Here is a 23475-nt window from a genome sequence, read left to right on the forward strand (position 1 = left end):
TTTTCTAAATATTGCATAAAGACACATTATTTTATTTTCAACTATTGGGCCCAAACTTGCATGTTTTATCAAGACCCTACTGAGTTTTTCCTTAAAGTTATATTTTTCTATTATCTATGAGTTGAGTGACATTCTTATAAAGTAATAGATTAGGTTGCTTTACAGAATCTCCATCGAACCCCATCAAACCCAACTATAAACCCCATTGACCCACCTATCAAACCCCATTGAACTCAACTATAAAACCCACATTGAACCCATATAAAACCCCATCGAGCCCCTATCGAACTCCATCATCGAACCCCACATGCATGTTTTTGAACAAAAAAAACCGAGACAAAATGTAAGGGAATTGTAATTACTTACACCATCATCGAGCCAACTCTGGGGTGTTTTCAGTGTTAGAAACAAGCTAGGACCATAATTCCCTGTGTGGACATCCCTCTTCTTCTTGTTTGGGATATCTCCAAGCAACCACCTGTATAACGTCCTATATCATCTACTGAGTGGCTTCTTCAGATGGTCGAGGAGTAAAGGCCCACCATCGGTTGTATCCGCACAAGATCTCTTTCCTGTTGGGTCGGTGTAGTCTTCAAATTTATTAGGCCGATGTCTTTTTCTCTTTAACTCAATCCCGGTAACATCCTCATGTTCTGAAATAGCAACACTTGGGGTCTCAGGATCTGCTGCGACAACTACAGTTGAAGGAGTGCATATATCATCTACCTCAAAATCAAATGGCAGAACAAGTGATTCAGTATCTAAATCTAATGTGTCCTTCACCGTATTTCTCAGTTGATCTTGTACAAATCTTAAGAATTGTAATACAACATCCTGTTGGAAAGCCAATCAGAGCACGCAGCGAAAAAACTTTGCGTGGTGGGCCAGTTGTTGTTATATTTTTATGAAACAACAGAACAACAACATACACAATTTTTCAATAATCATATAAACAATTTATATGACCAAGAAAACAATCCAGAAACATTATCATACAATACTATTAATCATGCAACAAATGTATATATATAAATATAAAATATATTTATATGTACAACATATAAACACAAAATATCAAGAACATGAACTTTTACCTCTGAAGCCTATCAAGTGTCCTTGAGTCTTTTTGTATTTTTATCGATCTTCCTATCCAAAGCTTTGAGTACTCAAATCACGATCTTCCGGAGTGTTCTCTACACCTCAAGATGTGTGTGGCCACAATGAGAACATGAGTTTATAATTTAGGAATCACAAGTATTTCTCTACACATGAGAACTTGGATTATGGTTTGAGAAATGTTAGAATAAAGAAGAAGAATATAATCTTTTGTGTGACAAAAATTCTGAAAACTATTATGAATTCTTTCTGACTTGTGTATTGCACTTGTATTGCATTGTCTCTTCTTCTTATTATTATATATCATATATATATAGATTATTATATTACCTTATTATTGCTAATAATAATAGTACCTCTTGAAGCCTATCAAGTGTCCTTGACTCTTTTCGTATTTTTATCGATCTTCCTATCCAAAGTTTTGAGTACTCAAACTATAATCTTCTAGAGTGTTCTCTACACCTCAAGATGTGTGTGGGCACATAGAGAACATGAGTTTGTATTGTAGGAATCACAAGTATTTCTCAACACATGAGAACTTGGATTATGGTATGAGAATGGCTAGAATAAAGAAGAAGAAATAGAGAGTTTTTGTCTGACAAAAGCTCTGAGAATTATTCTGAATTTTATTTGTATTGTGTATTATATATATTTTTCTCTTCTTCTTCTTCTTCTATATCATATATAAATAGAGATTATATTACCTTATTATTCCAAATAATAATAATATAATATAATAATGATGATAGGATTTGATTTTAGGTAATTGTCTAACTTACCATATTTGAAAAAACTATTTTCAAATTGTTAAGTAATTAAATAAATAAAATAAAAACTATACATATACAATATATGTAGAGTGGTACATGCATGGCACAGTCCTTGCACTGTGTTAGCCGTGTATTGCTATTCCCATTTCAGGGATTTTGCATTTGTCTTTTATTTAATTATTTAACTAAATCAACATCCCACAAAATAAGGTGTTTATCTTTTTAAGGAAAATATGACAATCATATTTCAAAATTTAAATTCTAAATTCTAAATTCAAATTGATGATCATCATTATCATCATCTTTTAAAATTCACAAAATTAAAAAACTATTTTTGACTCACCAATTTTATTTTCTCCCACTCAAATAAAATAATTAATTTCAAAAATTTATTTATTTATTTATGTATATGAAATTCGAAAATTTATATATTTAAATTAATAAGTATATTTTCGAAATTAATAATTAATTCCAAATTCATTATTCAACATCAATTATCATATAATTGCATACTTGACCCGAAGAATTTTTTTTTCTCAAATTCCCAAATTACAATTATACCCTTGTATCAACTCTTACCTTAATATGGTGTTGATAGAGCCACCCAGGGGACTTATGGACCTATAATATCAAGCTCCAATAAATATTACATTATTGATCAAAGCTCTTTGATTAAATAATCATATTTATTAATCTCATGATTACTCCACTAAAAATATGAGATTGAACTCTTGATAATTATAGACATATAATTACTGAGTACTTTGTTAAAAATAAAGTATCCATTGATATAATCATTACATACAACGTCAATCCTCTATTAATGGTTCATAATTAGAAGGTAATAAAGTTATCGTTTTACCATTTTAGCTATATCTTGTTCCTAGAGCACCATTGACTTTACTAGTGAGGGTTGTGTCACAACAAGTTTGTGACGTGAGCGCTCATAAACTTTTCGGTTCCAAAATTCAACCCAATAGGGAACCATTATTCAATCTATAAGAAGGTATAGATTCCATATCTGTTAAACTACGTCCCCAGCCATATCCATCATTGAGTCCCCAAAACAATTGTTCTTAGCATGATCATTCCGACAAACCTTAACACATGAAGCAAATGATCGGATAACATATATAAAAGTTCATAGTAACCTTAGGATTAAGATCATCATGTATATGAACTTCGTTTGATGTGTTTGATTAATATTATGAAACTATGTTTAAATAAGTTTTAACAAAGCACATCTGCTCCAGTTCTACATACTCTCAGCATGCAAAGTACCTCCACTAAAGTGTCCTACTACACTAGTAACCAGGATCTAGGTCACATGTATTCATAATACTAGTGGACCATAATAGCAGTAATTAATCTAAAGATTCAATAACTTTATTTTTCTGCGAACTATTTAAGTTATTATCTTAATCTCAATCCTCCCATACCAATATGAGATTATGACCATATAGATAAACTTTGGAATTTTATGATATTCACTTAATATTATCATATAATATCGGACATAGTCTATATATAAAATAATTCAATTCAATTATTTATTTCATTTAAAATATTTGTCAACTATAATTGCTTTAAGAGCACTATTCCCAACAATCTCCCACTTACCTAAAAGCAAATTGATGCATCTCTTTTAATATGTCAATCATATTCTCCTGACTGATTTTGTCTAAAAAAGTCTTTGTAACAGTTTTGTAAGAAACTGTTTTTGAAGTTATCTTCAAGATTATTACTTCAATTATGTAAAATTGTCTTGTATTTAATGATACTTCATTTCATGTGCTTTACCCTCTCATGATTCCTAGTTCTTCTAGAATAGTTGTATCTCCATTGCTTTGGCAATGAGATGCTAGCTATTTATTCTAGTCTGAAAACCTTTCCTGAATGTCAAAGAACTTAACTAAATCAAATAGCCTATTTAACTGCTCGTAGCTGTTATATATTGGCTTTTGTGGTGAAACATATAAATTTGAAATGTCTAACACATTTCTAAATTAATGTGTTTCCTCCATAGTTATGGAATTTGATTCTGATATCAATCTTGAAGATTTAATATCAGATCATCCATTGGGATTTTAGGTCTCTAACTAAATGTACATACATATAACCTATATTATATTTAAGATACTCAAAATTATGTCCTTATAATTTTTCAATGACTCAATCCATAATGGATTGATAACTACTGACTATTCCCACCGTTTAACAAATGTCAATTCAAAAATACAACATTTGATACATTAAACACTCTATCACTGAGTTGTAGGAATGTTGTCTCATGTCCTCTTTTCTAGTAAAAGAATAAATGGACATTTATTATTTAGATAATACATCCTCCTTACCGGGAAGGCAAAAAATCCTTTCTTGGATTTTTGTAAACTAAAGTATTTAAAGCTTCTTATCAATATAAGTTGCTTAAGACAGGGCCTAAGGATTGTTCTTTCAATCGCTACAGAATTGAATGTATAGAACATTCTTAGCTTTTCTAAATCCAATATTTAGAAATGTTCAGCTAACCATTTATTTTCTATTGAAGATTTTTCCACATCATTCCTAATGATTAGAACATTGTCAATATTAAGAATAAGAATCACAACATAATCTTTTTGGTCGAGATCTTCAAATGATTTTTTCACGTTAGTCATTTCAGTAAAGACTACTTAGACATTCATTTAAATTAATCTCATAATCCATGCATAAAGAAGTGGATTAGAGTATGTAAACATATTCAAGTTTGGTTACAGTAGAAGCCATTTATTCAAGTAATAAATTCTTCTTTCTATTCATAGCCTTAGCCTGTTAACCTAACTTTGAAAAGTCTGTACTTTCCTTTGTTCTTCTCTTCATCTTGAATATCTTGTTTCAAACTGAAGTTCAATGAACTTTAGTTAGATGTTTAAGAATCCAGATATCATAGAATTCCAAATTCTATTTCATGGTGTTTCAACCATTTTTTTCTGTAAAAACATTTTTATTTCATATACTAGTATGTGAATGAAGTATAGATAGATTGTGTTACACACAATTTAACTATCTTTACATTTGTAATGGAGTAGTTTACTAACTATCGCTCCCACTACAACTATGCTTTACAGAATTTGTGATATTCTTTGGTTTTATCATTGTTAATTACTAGTAACTCGCTTACTTGACTTGTAGTCATTTCTAGTACAACTTAATTATAAAATATAGTGATTATAATAATCATGCTTCATTAAAGTTGCATGTAAATAGATACAAACACTTTTGTAATCTTTTATGATTATTAAACGATTTCACTAAATGACTTCATGGAAATTTTTTAATTTTTCATTCACACAACCACTTGTGAATTCCAACTTCTAAGTCTTCAATGTTGTACAATCAAACATGTACAAAGTATAACAAGTGTTAAAATTATAGAAATAATAAAAATGATAATGACTACTCATTTTCTATTTAATCTTATCCAATATGATTATATTCCATCTCCAAAATATTAATTTTGCTTAGCATTCTAGTTGTATGTGAGTTGGAGTTGGGTTTGAATTCCAAGTTCACAAGAAAACTACTTGAATTCCAAATTCGAGTTAAGACTTCCTTTTGATCAGATCAAACGAGTCTCTAAGTGACTTTACTTTGAATGTTGCATAAAAATTTCTAGAAATTTTCTTTTGCATTTGATCAAAGATAAATATATCTAAAATAGATGTCAATCTATTGACTTACTATTTATTATTTCCTTTAGCTTTGAACCTTAAAAGGTTCAACATACATCTCTATGTATTAGCTAAACGATTATGTGATTTTTGAGCCTTTATTAGAGAAAGGTATTTTGATTTAACTTAATTAACAGACTATATAAACAGAGAGAGAACAATTGAATGGTTGCAATAAAAGACAATCTTTTATTTGTTTTATGAATCTAATTAATTACAAGCCAATCTAAAAAATAATTCACATATATGTTTCACTTAGTTGGGGCTAGAATAAAATGTCTTATTAAATCTATGATTTGCACAATAATGAATAATTCATAATTATCATTTATACTCATTGATGAAATAGGTGGAACAAGTATATTTCAAAAAATAACAACTGAATTTATTATTCAAAAGAAATACTAAACTTGTTCATTCATCAAATAAAGGAATCTAAAAACATAGAATATAGAAAAAAGACTTTATTACAAAGTTGAAATTGAAAAACTAATTTTCATGTCAGTTATCTCTATGGTCTACCAATTTGCAATCATTTTCTTGTTTTTCTTTCGCATTATTTTTCTTTCTTGAATAATGCGTTCTTGAAAATAAGAAAAAAATATGGTGTTATAAAAATTTGAATCAACTATTCAAATATATTAAAAAGAGATGAGCAAATCATATTTACCCTTTCTTCTTGCAAACTTCTTAAGTGATCAAAAGAATCTCTTTTGATCCTCTCCCATATCTCATAATATGTAGATCTAAGCTTCACATATCTCAATACAAGATCGTCTGGCATAGTCTTTAGTATGCAATGACGAGCCAATTAATCAGATCTCATCCAATTCGCATATTTTTCATGACTATCATAATTAGATAAAGTTGATGGCTCATCTGGAGGCGCATCGATGATTGCATCATACACCTTTAGTTAATCTAGAATTATGTGTATGTTTCTGTACCAAACATCTAGATTGTTAAAGTCTAAATGAAAAGTACTTAGGAAGCCATCACGAGAATTAACTGGTTCTATCTCATTTTGAGGTTCTTGATCAGGATTAAGAGGATTATTCATTGCTGCTGGAAATAAATAAATAAAATATAATGAATTAAAACATATAATAAATATCATATTTATTTGGAAAAGTAAATATGATGCATGAATATAACATATAAAAAGACATAAAAAATATACTAATCCACGACAAGCTAATTTGAAAAGTAAATGGACTGCCTTAGGGTAGGTCAGACTAACCCCAAATTAATTTTGAGACGAATCTCAATTTCATAAGTGAAAACTTAAAAACGCCTTTTTCTCTTTTGGCTTATGAACTACTACTAGTTTGGTCAAGATGCACTAGTTTTGCTCGAAAGCCTAGATACACCTTTGGAGTGTAACCCATTATTTTCAATCAATGACTTAACTCAAGAGTGTGCCTTAGGGTCAGTTAAACTTGAAATACATCACCAATTATATTCTCCTAAGAGAAGTCAACCTTGAGATAAAATATACATATTCGGAAGCCTTTCCTTAGGGAGGCTGCAGACAGAGGCGACACGAGGCCCTTCCTATGCCTCTCGGTGTTCAACCAATAATGGAGACCATGGGACTTATTGTCATAACTCCCTCTCCCAGTCAATATTTTGGAAAAGTGTGTTTTTCACAAAATCAATATTTTTTTAATTTAGTTGTAAAAATAAATTTAATTATTTTTACCAAATGATATTCTATTAATTACTAATCCAATTAAGCAGTAAATAAATAAAATTGTGCCCTTAATTCTAATTTTAATTTTTCTTTAATTAAGAGAATACCATTTATGTTTTAATAAAATATTTTTCATTATATCATTAAATTAAACAAATTTAATTTTGATTTACCATCTTAACTAATTAAGACTAAATTTATTATTATATGAATTATCACATATAAATATATACCAAAAAATATAGGACGTTCCTAATAGCATGTTTCTACACGAATATAATGCATGCCAGTTGCATACTGTGTGGGTATATGAATGGCATGTTATAATGCATGACAAGATATTAAACATTTTAATCACATTCAAACATTTATAATAAATAAATAAAATAAAAGCGGGTATGGTAACTTTTGGGTATTTCTAGAAAAAATTACAACACTTGCAAAAATATACATGAAAAAATGTAACCTAGACTATATACGGCTTGATGAAGAGCACTTTGATCTTCAACCTTGAGATGTAGTCTTTTGAGCCAATGCCGCAATTTTTCCTTATCCATTTTGAATTATACAACTTCTTAATTATTTTAAACAAAATTTTAAAATATTTAAACTTTGGATTTTAACACCCAAAAGTTTCTAAAGCCTAATTTGAATTTGGGTAATTTAATTCAAAAAATAAAATTAAATAATTTAATTTTAATAAATTAAAATTCAAGATAATTTTAATTTTGGATATCTTAATCAAAACAATTCTAATTATGGAAGATAACAATTAAAACATTTTTAATTAGGATAAATAATCATCATTATTTCATTTAAAGAAATTACCAAATTAAAACAATTTTAAGTCAATTTCTAATTTTAATTAAATGAATAATTAAATATGTTTATGGTAACAACATCCTAAATGTTGTACCAAGGGGCGGTGGCAGGTGGGTGGTCCGACGGTGGCTGGGTGCATGGGTGCGGAGAGGGGTCGGGTGTACGCATGGGGCTCGCTGATGGGGTGCGCAGGGGCGCAACTGGGCTGCAGAGAGCTTGGCGCAGGGGCGCGGCTGGGCATAGAGGGGGGCTGGGTTGGCAGCCAGCAAGCGCGTGTCTGGCTGGGCGCAGGGGTGCACGGCTAGTGCGCAGGTAGCGGCTCGGGACAGAATTTTACAACCCAAAATTTTTACACAAAAAATTACAAAAATCCTATGCCCGAAATTGGCTTACAAATTTCATTTAGAAATTTTAAGAACATTTCCTAAACCCAAAAGCACCATAATAAACAACCCTTAAGAATCTATCATCAGGAAAACAAACATCTATCCATTCAAACATATATCACATATAATATAAAAATGCATATGATCCCACACAAAAATTAATAATATGTAAAGAATAATGACCTACTCTGGTACCAATTGTTGGAAAACCAATCAGAGCACGCAGTGAAAAAACTTTGCGTGGTGGGCCAGTTAATGTTATATTTTTATGAAACAACAGAGCAACAACATACAAATTTTTTTAATAATCATATAAACAATTTATATGACCAAGAAAACAATCCATAAATATTATCATACAATACTATTAATCATACAACAAATATATATATATATAAATATACTATATATTTATATATACAACATATAAACACAAAATATCAAGAACATAAACTTTTACCTCTTGAAGCCTATCAAATGTCCTTAAGTCTTTTCGTATTTTTATCGATCTTCCTATCCAAAGCTTTGAGTACTCAAACCATGATCTTCTGGAGTGTTCTCTACACCTCAAGATGTGTGTGGCCACATAGAGAACATGAGTTTGTATTTTAGAAATCACAAGTATTTCTCAACACATGAGAACTTGGATTATGGTCTGAGAATGGCTAGAGTAAATGTAAAATGCCCTTTTACTAATACTTTGTAAAACATTTACATGCTTATAAACTTAAAGAAGAAAACTACTTATTATATGAAAATCCCAGTGGGACCTTGCTAAAACATGCAAGTTGGGCCCAATAGTTTAAAATAAAATTAAAGTTCTCATGCAACGTTTTAAAAATATATATAAAGATCAAGTCCCACTAATAAGTTCTGAAAAGGTAAAATAAAGCATAACATTGTTCTTTAGAAATTGGCGTTAAGCTGATCGTTTGCTCGCCCATAGGATACCCCCACGCCATACGCACCCCAACATCAGAACTCCCCACATCACCACGTGTGCCAAAGAGAAAACCTACTTGCTACCTGGAAGGGAAAGTAAGGGGGTGAGCTAAAAGCCCAGTAAGGAAGTACAAACAATATACAAGTAAACACCATAAAATATATCCATAATCATACATCGTTAAACGTCATACTTAAGCATCGTCATCATCATGTGTAAACGTGATCATCATACATTGAACATCATTATCACACGTATTGCAATATTCATCAATAACAAAACCAAACATAAACATCATTATCATTTCATCCTTGTGAACATGTCCCCATATCTTGTCCATGTCATACCTTGAGGTAAACATGAGGCTCTGGTCCTTGAATAACCCGGCGCTTCTGCCCTATGAGTTATGTCTTTATATCCTTAGTAACTCAAGTTACGTCTTAGATCCTTAGTAACCCATTTGTTGTGTCGCGTTCAACACGCTAACAACCATTAAATATCGTACAACATACAGAAATACATGTAATCCAGTCATATTAACGCCAAGGAAAATACATGGTTTCTTACATTCATCATATCAGATCAACATAGCATTTCATACATGGTACATCATTATAATTATCATTTATCCTCATACAAACCAATCTTACTGTTCATAGCATAAATAAATAGAATTCTATCTAACTTCCTTACCTTAGGTCCGAGTAAAACAAAAATTGACAAACTTCACAACAAGCCTATAACCATAATCAAATACTATTCTTTAGCATCACATAAGACTTCCTTGTGCCCAACTCATATACCCCATGTGTGCATGGGCCATGCACACATGGTGAAAACTACACATATTTTCCAAACATGCATATTTTATATATAAGATCACCAAAAGAATAATGCAACTTATACCTATTTTACATGCACGGTTTTCAAGTAAAAATCATATGGTTGAATATTAGACATATTTTTGAACGTAAAAGTGCATTTGCATGCGACATGCATACGTGGGAACATTGTTAAAAAGTGACGTTAAAAACAATAATTTCTACGCACTTATTTCTATCATTTTCAAAATAAGGATTTAGCAACATACTTTCTCACCATTATTTATTTCTTTTAAATCCCTAAGTTGATTAAACCTCTTAAGACATTATTTTTATTTCATAAAAATAATTTATTTAGTCATTAAAAAAATATAATAAATCCATTTATTATTTTTAAATTGCATAGAAATAACAAAAGCTTGAAACTATTTAAAGTACTTATAAATATCATGATTCCTTTAGAAAATAACAATTTTATTAATAAAATTACAAAATTGATGTGAGAAAAATATAATTTGCTTGTATTATTTAAGACTTAATTTTATGTGGTAGAAATTCATATGTAATAATCAAATAATTATTTTTAATTTATTAAACTAAACTTTCAGCCACCATTTAATTTATTTAAAAATCACAAGTGAATTTAATTTCAACATTTTTCTTAATTAAAAAAAAAAGAAAATTATACCCATTAAAAGTGAACACTCAATGTTACATTTAAAAGTACCATTTTAATATTTACATACTTTAGGGTGTTATATTATTTCAACAAACACACAAACTTTCTTTCATTTAAAAGACTTTTCAATATTTTGATCAAAAATTCCAACAACAAAATAAACTCTCCAAAATTACCATCTTGAAATTAAAAACTCATATTTTCTCTAAAAATATATAAAAAAAACTGTAGGTATTTATTTGAGTAAAAATATCATTTTAATGTAAATTAAAATACCCTTTTAATTTCATAAAATCATCGTAGCACTTGCAAAAAATATTTATGCATGCAAAACATTATTCTCATCATATTTCACATCATTTATACACAAAAACCAGCAAGTATATAAAGTCATGAAATTCTTCCCTTTTTATCATGCCTCACAAAATTCATACATTAATCATACATGTTTAATTAACAAAAATTTGAACACAAACCCTAGCATGTTTCTACACCTCCTTTAAGTATTTTAATATAACCATTAGCATTCAATAATTAATCAAACCATCTTAAAACATACTCACAAATCATAAAAAAAAAATAGCAAGCATAAATAAGAGAAAAAAGAATAATAATCATCTTTAACCTTGTCTTGAATATAACCCCTACCATGTTTCTATCATTCAAGTATTCCAAAAGAAAATAAAACTAACATATATCCATTTAAAGTCTTACAGACAACCTATCATGTTTCTAAGATTACAATTGACATTAAAACATAGAAAAAAAAACAAGCATGCTTTAAACACCACCCCTAGGCCGAAACCCTCCTAGCCCAAAATAATCAAATCCTTTCATGTTCAAAAAAATGAAAACACCCATCATCATATTTAGTAGATCACAAACTAAAACCCTTGCATGCTTTTTACATAAAATTTTAAACCAACAAAACAAAGCATCAAGTCTTATCTCATACAAATAAAACAAAACCCTTCAATAGTTCAATCATAACAAGGTTTTTGTCCATGACCAACATTAGAATATTGCCATAAACCAAAACACAATGAATACCCAAGCCACATGCCTAGTTCAAATCCTTCATGCATCAAAATAAGAGATTAATCCATCAATCCATATAACCCAAGAAAACAAAATAAAATTAGGGCTAAAGATTCATTACCTCTCTTGATTGTAGAATCAAGAAAACAAAAGTAATCAACGCCCAAGACTATAACCACCCCTTGTTCATTCCTTTTCATCTCTTTTCTTTTAGAAGTACTCACCTTCTCATTGTTGGTTTTTAGGAGTGTTCCAAAATCCCGTCCTTGTTCTCATATCCGGATTTTGGTAAGGAAAATAGGATAGTTTCTATATGTTATATGTTCTGTGTATGTATAATATGTTATGATGTTATGTTATGTTATGTTTTTATCTAGGGCTCATAGCTGCTTAGTTAGCAAGCCCTAGTGTTTATTATTTTTATGCTTAAAGTTATGATTTACCCTACCTCGGATATTAGACAGAGGACCTAGATGGGTTATCATATACTACCATGTGATCTAACCTACCTCAGATATTAAACAGGGGATGTAGATGGTTTATCACATGTCATAATGGCCATTAATAGTGTAGTCCTATATGGTATACGTCTTTATAGTCATATGTTTATAGTTTATGTTTATATGCTTTTAGTAGGTTTTCCTTACTGGGCATTAGAATCATTCCTTCATTTTTATATGTGCAGGAAAATAGTTATGGCGGCGGAAAGATTCTTGGCGACTTGGGATTGTGTATTGAGGAAGAATGGATTCGGTGGACCGCGTGAAAGATTCGAGGACGACATTGTTTTTAGTCATTCTAATTATGTTTTTCTATGTATTTTCCGCACTTGATTTTGTAACAGATTTATTTAAGATTTAAGTTATGTTTTATTTTATTTTCAAACAATGGGATCCCATATCGTACCCCGAATTTTATGTATTTCAACAGTTACATTATAGTTATTAATAGAATTATGAATGTATGTTTTCTTAAGATTAGTGTCTGTGTATAAGCAGTTTTAATGGTCCAAAGTCTAGAATTAGTTGGGTCATTACACCCTCTCTCTCTCTTCTCTCTTGCACGCCAGCCCAAGGAGCAAAAATGCTCTTCTATTTTCTTTCTTTCCATTTTATCTAACTTAGAGAAAATAGCTTATCCTAGTGGGAAAAGGTAAATTTCCTCTTTTGTGTTTATTTTCATTTATTTTGTTTTTTATTTGATTTTTTCTTAATTATAGGATAATAAGAGTGCATAAAGATGACAACATCTTTTCCTATTTTATCTAAACTCACCCAAATAAAAATGGTAATGAAATCCCTCATTTCCCACCATGCTTCGCACGTCCGCCTCTTCCTTTCCCTTTCTTTGATTTATTTTTAAATAAACAAGATAAATCTAATAAAAGGAAACAATAATGTGTGTAGAAAATTCTATACAAGTGCACCATGTAACTATGCACATGCACACACTCAATCACTAGGGTGCATCAGTACCTACCATTCACCTTGGTGCATTCAATCAAAACTCAATTATTCACAAATTAAATAAATAAATAAACAATTAACAATTAAATTCACAAAATTCTACCAAACAATTCTAACAATTAATTTAAACAAATAAATAAAATAAATCACAACACTTAACACTTAAATAAAATAAAGCATAAAATTGAATAAATAATAATAATAAAAAAATTGGTGTGCTTCAATAAAGAAGAAGAAATAGAGAGTTTTTGTCTGACAAAAGCTCTGAGAACTATTCTGAATTTTCTTTGTATTGTTGTGTATTGTGTATTCTATATATTTTTCTCTTATTCTTCTATATCATATATATAGAAATTATATTACCTTATTATCCCAAATAATAATAATAATATAATAATGATGATAGGATTTGATTTTAGGTAATTGTCTAACTTACCTTATTTAAAAAAACTATTTTCAAATTGTTAAATAAATAAATAAATAAAATAAAAAACTATACAGATACAATATCTATACAGTGGCACATGCATGGCACAGTTCTTGGATTGTGTCAGGCGTGCACTGCTATTCCAATTTTGGGAATTTTGTATTTTTCTTTTATTTAATTATTTAACTAAATCAACATCCCACAAAAGAAGGTGTTTATCTTTTCAAGGAAAAGATGACAATTATATTTCAAAATTTAAATTCAAAATTCAAAATTCAAAATTCAACATTCAAATTGATGAGCATCATTATCATCATCTTTTAAAATTCAATAAATCAAAAAACTATTTTTGGCTTACCACTTTTATTTTCTCCTACTCAAATAAAATAATTAATTTCAAAATTTTATTTATTTATTTATATATATGAAATTCAAAAATTTATATATTTAAATTAATAAATATATTTTCAAAATTAATAATTAATTCCAAATTAATTATTCAATCTCAATTATCATATAATTGCATACTTGATGTGAAGAACAAAATTCTTCTCCAATTCTAAAATTACAATTATACCCTTGTATAAACTCTTACCCTGATATAGTGTTGATAGAGCCACCCAGGGGACCTATGGAACTATAATATCAAGCTCCAATAAATATTACATTATTAATCAAAGCTCTTTGATTAAATAATTATATTTATTAGTCTCATGATTACTCCACTAAAAATATGAGATTGAACTCTTGATAATTATAGACATATAATTACTGAGTACTTTATTAAGAATAAAGTGTCCATTAATATAATCATTACATACTGCATTAATCCTCTATTAATGGTTCATAATTAAAAGGGAATAAAATTACCGTTTTACCCTTTTAGCTATATCTTGTTCCTAAAGTACCAATGACTTTACTAGTGAAGGTTCTGTCACAACAAGTTTGCGACATTAGCGCTCATTACCTTTTCAGTTCCAAAAGTCAACCCAATAGGGAACCATTATTCAATCTATAAGAATGTATATATTCCATATATGTTAAACTACGTCTCCAGCCATATACATCATTGAGTCCCCAAAACTATTGTTCTTAGCCTGATCATTCCGGTAACGCATGAATCAAGGGATCAGATGACATATATAGGAGTTCATAGTAATCTTAGGATTAAGATCATCATGTATATGATCATTGTTTGATGTGTTTGATTAATAATATGAAACGATGTTTAAACAAGTATTAACAAAGCACATCTGATCCAGTTCTACATACTCTCAGCATGCAAAGTGCCTCCACTAAAGTGTGTCACATGTATTCATAATACTAGTGGACCATACTAGCAGTAATTAATCTAAAGATTCCATAACTTTATTTTACTACGAACTATTTAAGTTTATTATCTTAATCTCAATCCTTCCATAGCAATATGAGATTAAGACCACATAGATAAACTTTAGAATTTTCTGATATTCACTTAATATTATCATATAATAAATGACATAGTCTATATATATGTAATAATTCAATTCAATTATTTATTTCATTTAAAACATTTGTCAACTACAATTGCTTTAAGGGCACTATTCCCAATACATCCATGACCACTTCTTGGTTCTGTAGGATGGTATCCTGACAACCTTCGACCCTCTCTAACTTCTCAAACACCTCTCGTAGATTGGGTTTGGCAGGGGCTAGGCCTGAGGCAGAGAATGGGGTTGGGGCCGAGGGTGTGGAGTCGGTGGGGACTGGGGTATCATCCTCATCAAGGCTAGCATAAACAAATATATTGGCTGCCTTTGCAACCATAGTAGATATCTCGACCACCTTCTGAAAATTAGTGGTTTTTTCATCCTTTTCATCCTCACCCAACCCAGGATACAGTGGAGCATCAACCTCAATCAAGTTGCTATAATAATCCATCTCCGAAGGATGGGGCTTCAACATCGATAACACAACCAACTACAACCAATAGAAAGCATTAAGTTAGTTTGAATCAAGTAAAGAATATTATCGTTTGAGATAATAAAAAAGAACTGACACTTGTCTTCTTGAACATCGGTGCAAGGTCAACCTTCAAAATAGGATGCACCTTATTGCTCGACTAACTAAGCATCCTTAGAAACTGATTTCCATGGTTGATACCATACTCTCGGGCAAATTGTTTGATGGCCTCATACACCCAATACTGCAAGGAAGGGACATAACCATATAAACTATACTTCGCTTCTCTTTGTTTCCCCTTAACTTCCTTCTTCTTCTCGTATTTTCTATTCTGATGATGCGTTTCTTTTTTTTTTTTTACGTGAATCCATAAGTTTATTGAATGAAAACTTCCCTCTAGGTAAGTAAAGAAATACTCAATGTACTCAACCATCTTAAGCATATCTATCCATACATTTAACTTGCCCTCTCGTGCAAGTAAAACCCCTTCAACTAAGAAACATAGGCCTAACTTGTATGCATCTTCAACTTCAATGTTGTTTTTGAAAGAAACCTCCAAATGCATTATCTTGACAGTTTCTTCATCATTAAAGTACTCCTCTATTAAGCAGTCACTAGTGAGGTCATTTTTCAACTCAGTCTCTGATGGCCCGACTTTGAAGTACCTCGTCACTAGAGAAAACTCGCCTCTACCAAATCTACAAGGTCTAGATCCCAAATGGAAATGCAACTCGTCCTCTTTTTTACATTGGATCTTATGCAACATTAACTGATGCAATAGAGATGCATCGAAATGCAACTCCTCAGCCAAGAATAACTTTTTGAAAGGGGATTTCTTCACCTTTTCTACAAATTGAGCTCCTTAAACTTTTCTTTAATTGTACTTCATATAACCACTACCCCTAATGTCTTTAATTGATCTCACTTGTAGCTACTATACCCAAAATACCCCTAACATTTTGAACCTCCAACTTCTCTCTTCTCTCCTCTTCTCTCTATCTCTCTATCTCTCTCAGTTCACTCTCTCTCACCTCACGACACCACCAACACCCCCACCACACACGACAGCGACGACACCACCAACACCAGAAAAATCTCCATAACTTTGGTTACCTTGTAGAGATAAACACAACACCCAAAGCAACATACATATTGAGGAATCTTGGAGTAGAAATTTATGGGTAAGTAGTTGTTTCTCAAATATAGTGATGTTTCTTTCACTTAAGACACTAAATACTGCATTTCGAATAGATCTGGGCATGATTTTTGGGGTTTTTTTTTTTGTAATTTTTTTCAAATTTGAAACTATGAAATCTGCAGAAAATCGACCTTGCTCGATGGTTGTTCAATGGTGCTCGATGTTAGCTTGATGGGGCCTTCAAAATCAAGATTTTCATGAAAAAATAGACGTTGCTCGATGGTGGTTCAATGGTGTTCGATGCGATTCTTGCAAAAGACGTAATTTTTCACTCGAGTGTCCGTTTGGGGTGATTTTATATTGATTTTGGGTATTTTTTCAAGATCTACATATTTGACATGTGTATATACATATTTGAGAAGTGTAAATCTTGAAAAATTGCAAAATTTAAAACATACCTCATGTTAAAAATATTTTTTCAAGTTCTAAACTTTGAAAATGTGTATATGCACATCTCAAATGTGCAGATCTCAAAAAAAAAAAAAATCAAAATAAAAAAAATCACCCCAAGAGGACACCTGAGTGGAAAATTATGTCTGTTGCAAGAATCACATTGAGCATCATCGAATCGCCATCAATTTCTTCATGAAAATCTTGATTTTGAAGGCCCCGTCGAGCTAGGCATGATTTTTGAGTTATTTTTCAGATTTGAAACTCTGAAATCTGTAGAAAATTAACTTTGCTCGATTGTTGCTCGACTATGCTCGATACCAGCTTGATGGGGCATTAAAAATTAATATTTTCATGAAAAAAGCGATGTTTCTTGATGGTGGCTCGATGGTGCTCGATGAGATTCTTGTAAGAGACATAATTTTTAACTCAGATGTTTGTTTGGGATGATTTTTTTTGGGTATTTTTTTCGAGATCTACATGTTTTAGATGCACATATACACATTTTCAAAGTTTAGAGCTTGAAAACATACCAAAAACATGTCTTTAATATGAGACATGTTTTGCATTTTGTATTTTTTTCTTCAAGATTTTCACTTCACATTTTAAACGTGTAGATCTCGATAAAATACCAAAAATAAAAAAAATATCCCAAACAGACACCCAAGTGAAAAATTACTCTCTTGCAAGAATCGTATTGAGCACCATCGAACCACGTCGATTTTTTCATGAAAATCTTGATTTTGAAGGTGCCACTTAGCTAGCATCGAGCACCATCGAATAACCATCGAGCAAGGTCGATTTTCTGTAGATTTCAGAGTTTTAGATCTGAAAAAAAAATGCAAAAAAGAAACCCAAAAATCATACCCAGATCTGTTGAAATGCAGTATTTTAGTGTCTTAAGTGAGGAATACTTGCCATCACATTGAGTTATCTTATATTTTACCTTACCCATGGATTTTTTCTAGAGAGAAAGAGAGAGAGTTGAGAGGAATGGGTTGAGGGAGGGAGAAATGGTAGAAATTATGCCAAGGTTTTTTTTTTTAATATAGTAGCAACAATTGGCATCATTTTGAAATGTTCAAAATCCCTAGCATTTTTTTTAATTAGGACCACCTATTAAGCATATAAACTCAAATTTCCCAAACACAAACAAGGTGCATTCTGCACCCAAAAATAGGGGTGCACCATAGAGTTTTCCTAAATGTATATATATACTAGGTAAATGTATTAATTTATTTTTATAATGTTTTTTTAATTGTCATATAAATTTTAAATAAATAAACAATTTTATATATTATAAAAAATGACATAAATATATATATTTAAAACATTAAAAACAAAACATATCAAAACAAAGTGTTATATATAAATGAGAATTTTATGGCGAAAATCAATATGTGGTTTAAAAGGTTATACTTAAGACACATTAATTTTTTTTTTCTGCAGCAAAAATCAATAAGTAGTCTAAAATGTTACACTTAAGTCACTAAGTCATTTTTTCTTGCGAGAAAAGTCAGTAAGTAGTCTCACATGTTGCACTTAAATCACTAAGTAGTTTTTTTTTATTGTAAAAGCCATATTTTATATCAATTTTATCTTAATTTTAACTAATTAATAAAAATATATATTTTTAATATTAAAAATTATTTAAAATCTGTTTTAAAAATAAAAAAAAAATTAAAAGTTTTAAAATGAAAAAATGATTTAATTTTAATTAAATTAAGTTTTAATTCAATTTAAGTTGTATAATATTCTAAAACACAGTTTAAGTAAAATTAAATAATTTGTTGATGTATTTTTTTCATTTTTAAAAAAGATTTAAAATAATTTTTTAGTGTTAGAGATGTATTTTTTTTTTTTTGAAAAAATTAGACTGGGTGCCCACTTTTAGATAACCCTTTTAATTTTTACCCATTTATTAGTCCTCTTACTTAGATTTCCATTATACCCTTTCTCTACACAAGGTGTCCAGGCCTGCTGTAAAAAATTAAATTGTATTAATTGCAATTGCCAAGAGTCGAACTCATGCCCCCTGAGATAGCATAAGAAGCAGCACAACCATCAAATCCAACTATTTTTATAGTTAGTTAATAGATTTGAATAATATTTAATAAAAAATAAATACATAGTTAAATTAATAGCTAAAAATTTATACATTTTATTTTGTTAAGTCTAGTAGTATAACTTTTAAGCCTTGTAGTTTAAATTTTAAAGAGTCGTGTTTAAAATTTGAAGTCTTGTGGTTTAAATTTTAAAAAGTTGTGGTTTAAATTTTAAAGACTAGTGGTTTAAATTTTAAGGAGCCGTGGTTTAGAATTTAAAGGATCATGGTTTAAATTTTATATAGTCGCAGTTTAGCAATTTCATCCCGTGGTTTGAATTTTAAAAAGTCGTAGTTTAAATTTTAAGTCTTGTGGTTAAAATTTTAAAGAGTCGTGGTTTAAATTTTAAGCCTTGTGATTTAAATTTCAAAGATTCATAGATTAAGTTTTAAGCTTTGTGGTTCAACTTTTACAGAGTTGTGATTTAAATTTTAAGTCTTGTGGTTTAAATTTTAATGATTAGTGATTTAAATTTTATAGAGTCGCGATTTAGATTTTAAAGGATCATGGTTTATATTTTATATGACCGTGGTTTAGATTTTAAGCCTAGTTGTTTAACTTTTAAGCATTGTGGTTTAAATTTTACAAAGACGTGGTTTAAATTTCAAGCTGTGTGGTTTAAATTTTAAAGAGTCGTGGTTTAAATTTTAAAGACTAATGGTTTAAATTTTAAGGAGACGTGGTTTAGATTTTAAAGGATCATGGTTTATATTTTATATCATTGTGGTTTACATTTTAAGCCTAGTAGTTTAACTTTTAAGTATTGTGGTTTAAATTTTAAAGAGTCGTAGTTTAAATTTCAAGCGTCTTAGTTTAAATTTTAAAGAGTTGTGGTTTAAGTTTTAAGCCTTGTGGTTTAAATTTTAAAATTTTAAAGTCTAGTGATTTAAATTTTAAAAAGTCGTGGTTTAGATTTTAAAGGATTATAATTTATAGTTTATATGGTCGTGGTTTACATTTTAAGTCTAGTGGTTTAACTTTTAAGCCTTATGATTTAAATTTTTAAAAGTTGTGATTTAAAATTTAAGCCTTGTGGTTAAACTTTAAAGAGTAATGATTTAAATATTAAGCCTCATGGTTTATATTTTGAAGAGTTGTGGTTTAGATTTTAATCATTGATGTTAAACTTTTAAAGGGTCGTGGTTTAGATTTTATATCTTGAGGTTTATATTTTAAATGATTGTTGTTTACATTTTAAGATTTGTGGTTTAAATATTAAAGAGTTGTGGTTTAGATTTTAAGCCTTGATGTTTACATTTTAAAGAATAATTTTTCATAGGTTGAATACAATTCTATAAATATAGTTGTCACACATATATATGACACACTACAATTAGAATGCATTTCCAATTTAACTATAATATGACACATATAATACACACTAGAACAACACTTAGAACCATGTGTTCAAATAAATGTAATTTGGGAAGTCTCATGATAATAATGAGTAAAGTTTAACTAAATATATTTAGTGTCTATTTTTAGTTAGCTACTCCTAAAAGTGGGTAGTTCTCAACTTTTTGTAACGATCCTCAAAACATACAAGACAAAAACATGCGAAAATCTAAACTTTTACTTTAAATCATTGTACCAAAAATCCATATAAAAAAACTTTTAAAAAGGTCGTGTGCGCACACTTTTAGTTTAGCAAACAGAATTACAACTACTCTTCCACAGAGTTATACGAAAACAAATATCATAAAGGAAATAACAAGCTCCCAGCTTTTCATCTCAAAATGATGTTCCATCAAAAACCTCCCCAGGTCAGGCCACATGTACATATTTGCAAGCAGAACCCGATGCTCACTGCTCCACTTTGCTTTTGCACTTACCTACAACATGGAACAACTAGGTAAGCGAAAACGCTTAGTAAGAATAACCTTACACACAAGTATACTAAAACCTAGTAACAGGTCGACCTAAGGTAGATATCGCTATTGGTCATTAGGGTTTTGGATAAGTTCCAACCGTATCATACAATTATCAATAATAGTCCTAACAGAAAATCAAGCACATTGGTTGCGCCCAACAACCAATTTTCATACATATCAAAACAACATGCATTCAGAAAAATTCGCAAAACATTCAAGATATATAACCATATCTGAAATAAATACTCTGGTTGTTTCTAACAACCAAGTTCACACATATCACAATAGCCTGCACTTAGAAAATTCCCAGAACATTCAAGATATATAACCATATCTGAAATAAATACTCTGGTTGTTTCTAACATCCAAGATCACACATATCACAATAGCCTGCACTCAGAAAATTCCCAGAATATTCAAGATATATAATCATATCCGAAATAAAAACTCAGGTTGTTTCTAACAACCAAGTTCACACATATCACAATAGCCTGCACTCAGAAAATTCCCAGAACATTCAAGATATATAACACATATCATAACAAATCAATAGATTAATAGCAAGGGATACGAGCCTCAACCCGATTCCCACATTTATGTCCTAGCTTCAACCCAGACTATATTACCATTGTCCTGGTTCCAACCCGGACTATATTTTTACCATTGTCCTGGCTCCAACCTGGATTATATTACCATTGTCCTGGCTCCAACCCGGACTATATTTTTATCATGTCTTGGCTCCAACTCGGAATATATTACGCTAGGTTTCTGGCTCCAACCCGAACCTACTTACCATTTAGCCGCAGAATGCAAAAGCATTGCAAGAGTAGGCATTAAGCATACCCTGGTCTTAATGACCCAAACAAAACTAGTGTGATCTACTACTACAAGCACACACTAATATTCATGTTGTAGCCAAGAAAGAGAAAGGCTAACATACTTGGAGTCCTTAGTTCCTAGCTGGATCTTTAACACCACTATTCATTTTCCGTTTCACGATTACTATAATTAATACATTGTACACGGATTAAACTATGGCATACTCTTATAGCTAATATTTTACGATAGCTACATGCAGTAAAGTTCTCTTAGAGACTCTATACTATAGCCACTTATACACCTTACAGTGTATAAGGCCGGGTTTTGTTTCAGTCTTTACGGTATCATGAGAAAATCGGCCTCACCGCAACACGCTCTCCGTGCTGTGCATTTTAATATTCTTTAACTAAAGAACTCTCTTATCGGATACTCGTATTTTAGTTTTTAGAAAAAGGAGTTTTAAACAACTCTTAACTTTAGAAAAATACCACTTTTCGCTCTCTTACGAAAGTTTACCATTTTCTATCATTTACCAAAATATCGATTTTTGCCCCGTTACAATTAATATCTGACAACGTTACCCCTTTCTCTTAAAGGTTCTACAAAACTCAAACTCCCATTTTTACCATTTTTATCCATAACCTAGGATATATTTTTATGTTATTTTGAAAAGAAGGGAAATTGGACCCTTAACTTATAAAATTGTAAAAATGAACTTTAATTAAATTAAGCTGATTTGGGATTAGTTAAATCTCCAAATCCTTAGTTATCTTTGCAAATAATTATTTCTTTTCATTTCTAAAACTTTACTCCCACTATTTAAATTTAAAGTGATAAAGTCTCATCTTTAAACTTTTTTCCCTAAGTTGAGTTTTTGGAAAAAACACTTAAACTATCATTCACGTATTCTGTGTCATAAGGACGGGAATTAGGCAAAAACCTCGCGTCAAATCTTGTTTTAGGTTAAGAGAACTAACCCCCCAAAAATCACTTTTCGTTAGGGTTCGAAATTGCTACTTTTTCAGCTTTTAGGGCAAACTTAGAAAAATTATTTCTCTTAAACCCTAATACATTTTTATCTAAAATTTTATAGGGGTCCTTATAAAAATCTTAACCCATTCCTTGCAAAATTTCATAATTTTTGGGATGGCAAAACCCATTAAAATATTTAAAGCAAATATGGGCAGTGCGTGTTGCCCAAAAGTTTTTCCCAGATTTTAAGGTAACTTTGCAAATTTATTTCTCTTACACCGTATTCCAGTTCTTTCTGAAATTTTGCA

The sequence above is a fragment of the Humulus lupulus genome, chromosome 1 (assembly GCF_963169125.1).
Source record: "Humulus lupulus chromosome 1, drHumLupu1.1, whole genome shotgun sequence".
In the NCBI taxonomy this organism is placed as follows: domain Eukaryota; kingdom Viridiplantae; phylum Streptophyta; class Magnoliopsida; order Rosales; family Cannabaceae; genus Humulus; species Humulus lupulus.